Genomic DNA, 9,038 nt, shown 5'->3' with positions numbered 1-9,038 from the left:
GGATTCTGCGAACGGATCCAGACCCATACAGCTTGAATGGGTCCGAGGTCTGTCTGCACCACAAAAAAGTTGCGTATGTGATACTTTTTTGCGGTGCGGAGGCAAGGACAGAAACCCCATAGAAGCACTCCGTGGTGCTTCCGTTCCGCACCGACCTTCTGGATTGCGGGCCCATTCAAGGGAATGTTCCGCATCCGTGATGCAGGGTGCGCGCGTCCAGTGCCCAGATATTGCAGATACACTGGGCCCTCAAGTTACAATATTAATTGGTTCCAAGACGACCATTGTAAGTTGTGTTATCGGTTCCAAAGCCTCAAAATGTCATCCAAGATAAGAGAGAATAAGCAGATAACTAAGAGAGATAAGACAAGTCCTTACATAGAACGGTCAGGGACCCTCGCTAAATAGCAACTAACACCAGAGAATGACCTTGAGTGGTTGGGTCTGAGACATTGTATGTGGAGTCTGGTTTCAACTTACGATGGGTCAGAAAAGCCCACTGTGTGCTGGATACATTGTATCCTGAGGGGTCGCTGTTTGGGGGCCACCATACGGGCACAGCCGTGTGCATGAGGCCTTCAGCAAGATTTACAATCACTGGGGTTGAATCCCCGAAAATTACAATTCTGTAGTTTGCACTTTAAGACTTTCGTCAGGGTGCACTCAATTTTGCAACATGGTCTTGAATGAATTTGTGTGGAAAATTACTTTTTTGTGTGAAGATTTAGATCTTGTTTGCAATCACTTGGCCACGTTTGTGGGAGTATTTCGTGGTCTGGGGTCCCGCAGAAAATGTGGATTCTGAAAGGAAACCGAGTCTGTTGGGATGTTCTCCGTGCACGGCTGTAATGACGTCACGTCGGGTCATGTGTGCGCCTTGGACAGAGAGCGCGCCGCCAGGTTACTGTATCTCTAGTCATCAGTTCCTTGCTATATAAATACCCCCCCCCTTTTACTATACATGTACATTGTAACAAACCCTCAGCTGTGGGAAGTATAAGGTCAGGTTTTCAGGCTCCGCTTTGTGGCCCCGGATGCCTTCTTCCCTGGTCTGACACTAGATCCACGTGCAGTCAGTGCGGCCGCGCCATCAGGTCGTACACAACATTTGCGCGCTTTGTCTGACAGCTGGGAGCTGATTACACAGACAAGGTGTCCGCTCTCATAAAAGCCGGGAAAGTGCGGAATTAGCCGACTCATCCATCGACGTAAATTACCCAAATGCGTTCCCGGATATTTTTTTTTATTGTTTACCATTAAATTTAAGATCAAATGCGCCATTAAATTTAATGGACTTGAGCGAAAAAATCAGGACGGAATTATCAACGCCGCTCGGTTTTGTGATCCTCGTAATGACAAACCCTCAAATAGCGCGGCTGAATATTTACACAGATTAACCATTCATGTGCCGCAGAGACTGACAACAAGGCGTCCGAGGCCGTGACAACTGTCTGCTATATCCTGTCTGAGAGGTAGTCACAGCCCCGCCCCCTGCTGATGACATCACGTATATAATGACATGTGATCAGACCTGAGATCCACACACCTTATACTACAGGAACATCTATTACTGCTGACAACCTGCCTGTATATCCTGTCTGAGAGGTAGTCACAGCCCCGCCCCCTGCTGATGACATCACTGATATAATGACATGTGATCAGACATGAGATCCACACCTTATACTACAGGAACATCTATTACTGCTGACAACCTGCCTGTATATCCTGTCTGAGAGGTAGTCACAGCCCCGCCCCCTGCTGACAACCTGCCTGTATATCCTGTCTGAGAGGTAGTCACAGCCCCGCCCCCTGCTGATGACATCACGTATATAATGACATGTGATCAGACATGAGATCACACACCTTATACTACAGGAACATCTATTACTGCTGACAACCTGCCTGTACATCATGTCTGAGAGGTAGTCACAGCCCCGCCCCCTGCTGATGACATCACTGATATAATGACATGTGATCAGACCTGAGATCACACCCCTTATACTACAGGAACATCTATTACTGCTGACAACCTGCCTGTATATCCTGTCTGAGAGGTAGTCACAGCCCCGCCCCCTGCTGACAACCTGCCTGTATATCCTGTCTGAGAGGTAGTCACAGCCCCGCCCCCTGCTGATGACATCACTGATATAATGACATGTGATCAGACCTGAGATCACACCCCTTATACTACAGGAACATCTATTACTGCTGACAACCTGCCTGTATATCCTGTCTGAGAGGTTGTCACAGCCCCGCCCCCTGCTGACAACCTGCCTGTATATCCTGTATGAGAGGTAGTCACAGCCCCGCCCCCTGCTGATGACATCACTGATAGCCTTGGCTCGTCCTTTTCATTATCTGGTCCTTGGAAAGTTGGGTGAAATCTGTTATCCATTGCTGCTCCCCCCATCCATTATCATTATGACCCTGGGGGATTCATCACTTGCCATTCAGGAATCTAGGAAAGCTGGGTGACGTCCCCTGTGCTCTCTGCCGGCGGTAGTCTGGTCGGTGACCCTCCGCCATTGTTTGCCACGGTTTCGCTCTCTCTCGATATTCCGCTGTTTCCCGGAGGCCTCGGCGCTCGAGTCCTTTAATCTAAAATAAGTTTGGAGAAAACGGATGTTCTCTCTGTTAATTATAAAGTCGCCGTCCTTCTGCGCGGGGTCCCCGGTCGCGTTGTCTCCGATAAGTGATTTCCTTTTCATATTTGCTCGGATGTTTGGCGGTTAATCTGCTCGGCGGCGCGGTGACTGGTTCTCCAGATCAGGGAATCGTACAAGAGTACTTTCAACTCACTGCCGGGGGAATATTCGCGGACCGCTCAGTGGCAGCCGCGCTCGCCATCTCCCCGGGCTGTCGCTGTGTGATTGCTCACCATACGGTGTTCATTGTTTCAGTGGGGTCCATAGGTGCGTATAAATCTGCGCCATTACTGAGTGCGGCGAGAGCGGCGATTTATTACACTGACGAGATCTGCTGGATGTCCTATCTGTTCCTGGGAAAGCTGGGTGACATCCTGCAGTTATATCTGTTCCTGGGAAAGCTGGGTGACATCCTGCAGTTATATCTGTTCCTGGGAAAGCTGGGTGACATCCTGCAGTTATATGTGTTCCTGGGAAAGCTGGGTGACGACCTGCAGTTATATCTGTTCCTGGGAAAGCCGGGTGACGACCTGCAGTTATATCTGTTCCTGGGAAAGCTGGGTGACATCCTGCAGTTATATCTGTTCCTGGGAAAGCCGGGTGACGAGCTGCAGTCATATCTGTTCCTGGGAAAGCTGGGTGACGACCTGCAGTTAAATCTGTTCCTGGGAAAGCGGGGTGATGACCTGCAGTTATATCTGTTCCTGGGAAAGCCGGGTGATGACCTGCAGTTATATCTTCTCCTGGGAAAGCTGGGTGACATCCTGCAGTTATATCTATTCCTGGGAAAGCTGGGTGACATCCTGCAGTTATATCTGCTCCTGGGAAAGCTGGGTGACGACCTGCAGTTATTTCTATTCCTGGGAAAGCTGGGTGACATCCTGCAGTTATATGTGTTCCTGGGAAAGCTGGGTGACAACCTGCAGTTATATCTGTTCCTGGGAAAGCTGGGTGACAACCTGCAGTTATATCTGTTCCTGGGAAAGCTGGGTGACAACCTGCAGTTATATCTGTTCCTGGGAAAGCTGGGTGACGACCTGCAGTTATATCTGTTCCTGGGAAAGCTGGGTGACAACCTGCAGTTATTTCTGTTCCTGGGAAAGCTGGGTGACAACCTGCAGTTATATCTGTTCCTGGGAAAGCTGGGTGACATCCTGCAGTTATATCTGTTCCTGGGAAAGCCGGGTGACATCCTGCAGTTATATCTGTTCCTGGGAAAGCCGGGTGACATCCTGCAGTTATATCTGTTCCTGGGAAAGCTGGGTGACATCCTGCAGATATATCTATTCCTGGGAAAGCCGGATGACATCCTGCAGTTATATCTGTTCCCGGGAAAGCCGGGTGACGACCTGCAGTTATATCTGTTCCTGGGAAAGCCGGGTGACGACCTGCAGTCATATCTGTTCCTGGGAAAGCCGGATGACATCCTGCAGTTATATCTGTTCCCGGGAAAGCCGGGTGACGTCCTGCAGTTATATCTGTTTCTGGGAAAGCCGGGTGACGTCCTGCAGTTATATCTGTTCCCGGGAAAGCCGGGTGACGTCCTGCAGTTATATCTGTTTCTGGGAAAGCCGGGTGACGTCCTGCAGTTATATCTGTTCCCGGGAAAGCCGGGTGACGTCCTGCAGTTATATCTGTTCCCGGGAAAGCTGGGTGACATCCAGCAGTTTTATCTATTCCTGGGAAAGCTGGGTGACGTCCTGCAGTTATATCTGTTCCCGGGAAAGCCGGGTGACGACCTGCAGTTATATCTGTTCCTGGGAAAGATGGGTGACATCCTGCAGTTATATCTGTTCCTGGGAAAGATGGGTGACATCCTGCAGTTATATCTGTTCCCGGGAAAGCCGGGTGACGACCTGCAGTTATATCTATTCCTGGGAAAGCTGGGTGACATCCTGCAGTTATATCTGTTCCCGGGAAAGCCGGGTGACGTCCTGCAGTTATATCTGTTCCTGGGAAAGCTGGGTGACATCCTGCAGTTATATCTATTCCTGGGAAAGCTGGGTGACGTCCTGCAGTTATATCTGTTCCCGGGAAAGCCGGGTGACGACCTGCAGTTATATCTGTTCCCGGGAAAGATGGGTGACATCCTGCAGTTATATCTGTTCCCGGGAAAGCCGGGTGACATCCTGCAGTTATATCTGTTCCCGGGAAAGCCGGGTGACGACCTGCAGTTATATCTGTTCCCGGGAAAGATGGGTGACATCCTGCAGTTATATCTGTTCCTGGGAAAGATGGGTGACATCCTGCAGTTATATCTGTTCCTGGGAAAGATGGGTGACATCCTGCAGTTATATCTGTTCCTGGGAAAGCTGGGTGACAACCTGCAGTTATATCTGTTCCTGGGAAAGCTGGGTGACATCCTGCAGTTTTATCTGTTCCTGGGAAAGCCGGGTGACATCCTGCAGTTATATCTGTTCCTGAGAAAGCTGGGTGAGGACCTGCAGTTATATCTGTTCCTGAGAAAGCTGGGTGACGTCCTGCAGTTATATCTGTTCCTGGGAAAAATAGGTGACAACCTGCAGTTATATCTATTCCTGGGAAAGCTGGGTGACATCCTGCAGTTATATCTGTTCCTGGGAAAGCTGGGTGACATCCTGCAGTTATATCTGTTCCCGGGAAAGCCGGGTGGCATCCTGCAGTTATATCTGTTCCCAGGAAAGATGGGTGACAACCTGCAATGATATCTGTTCCTGGGAAAGCTGGGTGACGACCAGTATGGCTGCCATTACAGCTCACACACAGAATGGCTTGGTTGATTTGTCATTCGGGGCTCTAGAAAAGCTGGGTGTCGTCTGCAAAAACTGAAACTGCAGCCTCATTGGTTTTGACCCATCTTTCGTACCGAGTCATATTAGTTGTCACCCAGCTTTCCCAGGAACAGACATAACCATATAACGTACTGTAGGTTGTCACCCAGCTTTCCCAGGAATGGACATAACCATATAACGTACTGTAGGTTGTCACCCAGCTTTCCCAGAAACGGACATAACCATATAAAGTACTGTAGGTTGTCACCCAGCTTTCCCAGGAATGGACATAACCATATAACTTACTGTGGGTTGTCACCCAGCTTTCCCAGGAATGGACATAACCATATAACGTACTGTAGGTTGTCACCCAGCTTTCCTTCAGTCATATTAGTCATCACCCAGCTTTTCCAGGATTAGACATCACCATGAGATACTGTATAGAGAGCCACCCAGCTTTCCTAGAGCCCTGAAAGACAAATCGGCCAACATATTGCCTGCCCGCGTTTACTGGCAGCCTGTCACCCAACTTTTCCATCTGCTGTGACCTCCTACAGGGGCGGCAGCCGGACAGGAGAAGGTTGTGCCGCTGGAAGTAGCTGCCGGACTACTACCCCCATCTATCATAGTTCATCCTCCATCTGTTAGCTCTTCCTGGCAGCCAATCACAGGGGCAGATGGTGGTGGTAGCAGTAAAAGGAGCTGCATAGAAATCACTATAACTGCCACCAGGGCGCTGGGGTTAGATAACAGTTTTATTACCTGGCACTCCCTGCTAACACCAGACTTTCCTAAACTCCTGAAAGGCAGACCAGCCTGTATATCATGGCTGAGGTTGTCACAGCCCCGCCCCTGTATTTATCTATTGATATAAATCACGTTCCTCAGGTCTCGCTCCTCGGCTGCTCTTTGTTCTGCTCCATTAGGTCAGAGCTGTAATCTGTGACTACAGCTCAGCTACAGTGTCTGCAGGGGTCTGAGGAAGTCTAAGCCACGCCCCCGTCTCATCATTGGTTCAGGCTGCAGCTCCGCCGCCTCTGATTGGCTTCTGAGCTGATTATTACATTACAGGGGGAGCAGAAGGATTACATTTTACACCTCCTGTGAGATAAGGTGGGGGGACGGACTACTGCACCTATACCGGGGGGGGGGAACTGCACCTATACCGGGGGGGAGGAAAACTACTGCACCTATACCGGGGGCACGAGGGTAACTGCGGCACCTATACCGGGGGGGAGGGAAACTGCTGCACCTATACCGGGGGGTAACTGCGGCACCTATACCGGGGGGAGGGAAACTACTGCACCTATACCGGGGGGGGGGGGGGGGGAAACTACTGCACCTATACCGGGGGGGAGGGAAACTACTGCACCTATACGGGGGGGGGGGGGGGGGGGGGGGGTGTAGGGAAACTACTGCAACTATACCGGGGGGGGGGGAAACTACTGCACCTATACCGGGGGGGGGGGGGAGGGAGGGAAACTACTGCACCTATACCGGGGGGGGGGGGGGGGAGGGAAACTACTGCACCTATACCGGGGGGGGGGAGGGAAACTACTGCACCTATACCGGGGGGGGACGGACTACTGCACCTATACCGGGGGGGAGGGAAACTACTGCACCTATACCGGGGGGGGGGGGTAGGGAAACTACTGCACCTATACCGGGGGGGGGGGGGAAACTACTGCACCTATAACGGGGGGGGGGGGGGGAAAACTACTGCACCTATACCGGCCGGGGGGGGAGGGAAACTACTGCACCTATACCGGGGGGGGGGAGGGAAACTAGTGCGCCTATACCGGGGGGGGGGGTGGGGGGTAGGGGGTAGGGAAACTACTGCACCTATACCGGTGGGGGGGGGGGGGGGGGGAAACTACTTGCACCTATACCGGGGGGGGGAGGGAAACTACTGCACCTATACCGGGGGGGAGGGAAACTACTGCACCTATACCGGGGGGGGGGGGGGGGGAGGAAACTACTGCACCTATACCGGGGGGGGGAGGGAACTACTGCACCTATACCGGGGGGGGGGAGGAAACTAGCTGCACCTATACCGGGGGGGGGGGGACTACGCACCTATACCGGGGGGGAGGGAAACTACTGCCACCTATACCGGGGGGGGGGGGGGGGAAACTACTGCACCTATACCGGGGGGGGGGGGGGGGAGGGAAACTACTGCACCTATACCGGGGGGGGGAGGGAAACTACTGCACCTATACCGGGGGGGGGGAGGGGGGGGTAGGAAACTACTGCACCTATACCGGGGGGGGGAGGGAAACTACTTGCACCTATACCGGGGGGGGGGGGGGGGGAGGGAAACTACTGCACCTATAGCGGGGGGGGGGAGGGAAACTACTGCACCTATACCGGGGGGGGGGGGGGGGAGGGAGGGAAACTACTGCACCTATAGCGGGGGGGGGAGGGAGGGAAACTACTGCACCTATAGCTGGGGGGGGGAGGGAAACTACTGCACCTATAGCGGGGGGGGGGGGGGTAGGAAACTACTGCACCTATATCGGGGGGGGAGGGAAACTACTGCACCTATATAGGGGGGGGGAGGGAAACTACTGCACCTATACCGGGGGGGGGGGGTAGGGAAACTACTGCACCTATACCGGGGGGGGGAGGGAAAACTACTGCACCTATACCGGGGAGGGAAACTACTGCACCTATACCGGGGGGGGGGGTAGGGAAACTACTGCACCTATACCGGGGGGGAGGGAAACTACTGCACCTATACCGGGGGGGGGGAGGGAAACTACTGCACCTATACCGGGGGGGGGAGGGAAACTACTGCACCTATACCGGGGGGGGGGGGTAGGGAAACTACTGCACCTATACCGGGGGGGAGGGAAACTACTGCACCTATACCGGGGGGGGGGGGGGGAACTACTGCACCTATACCGGGGGGGTGGGGGGGACTACTGCACCTATACCGGGGACGCGAGGGTAACTGCGGCACCTATGCCGGAGGGGGGGGGGGGAAGTACTGCACCTATACCGGGGGGGTGCGAGGGTAACTGCGGCACCTATGTCGGGGGGGGGGGGGGGGGGGGGAGTACTGCACCTATACCGGGGGCGCGAGGGTAACTGCGGCAACCTATATCGGGGGAGGGAAACTACTGCACCTATACTGGGGGCACGCGGCACCTATACCGGGGGGGGGGGGGACTACTGCACCTATACCGGGGGGAGGAAAACTACTGCACCTATACCGGGGGGGAGGAAAACTACTGCACCTATACCGGGGGGGAGGAAAACTACTGCACCTATACCGGGGGGTGCAGGGTAACTGCGGCACCTACACTGGGGGGGGGAGGGAAACTACTGCGGCACCTATATCGGTGGGGTGCGAGGGTAACTGCGGCACCTATATCGGGGGGGGGGGGTGCGAGGGTAACTGCGGCACCTATATTGGGGGGGTGCGAGGGTAACTGCGGCACCTTTATCGGGGGGGTGCGAGGGTAACTGCCGCACCTATATTGGGTGGGGGGGGGTGCGAGGGTAACTACGGCACGGATATTGGGTGGGGGGGGGGGGGGCTGAGGGCACTGGAGAGTCGGCATAATACATTTCTCTGCTATTACATTAATCTCCCGGCATCAATTTATTGTGTGAAATCTGAGAATATGGAAATTGCATT

The sequence above is a fragment of the Bufo gargarizans genome, chromosome 4 (genome assembly GCF_014858855.1).
Source record: "Bufo gargarizans isolate SCDJY-AF-19 chromosome 4, ASM1485885v1, whole genome shotgun sequence".
NCBI lineage: Eukaryota > Metazoa > Chordata > Amphibia > Anura > Bufonidae > Bufo > Bufo gargarizans.
This window is presented reverse-complemented; position numbering follows the sequence as displayed.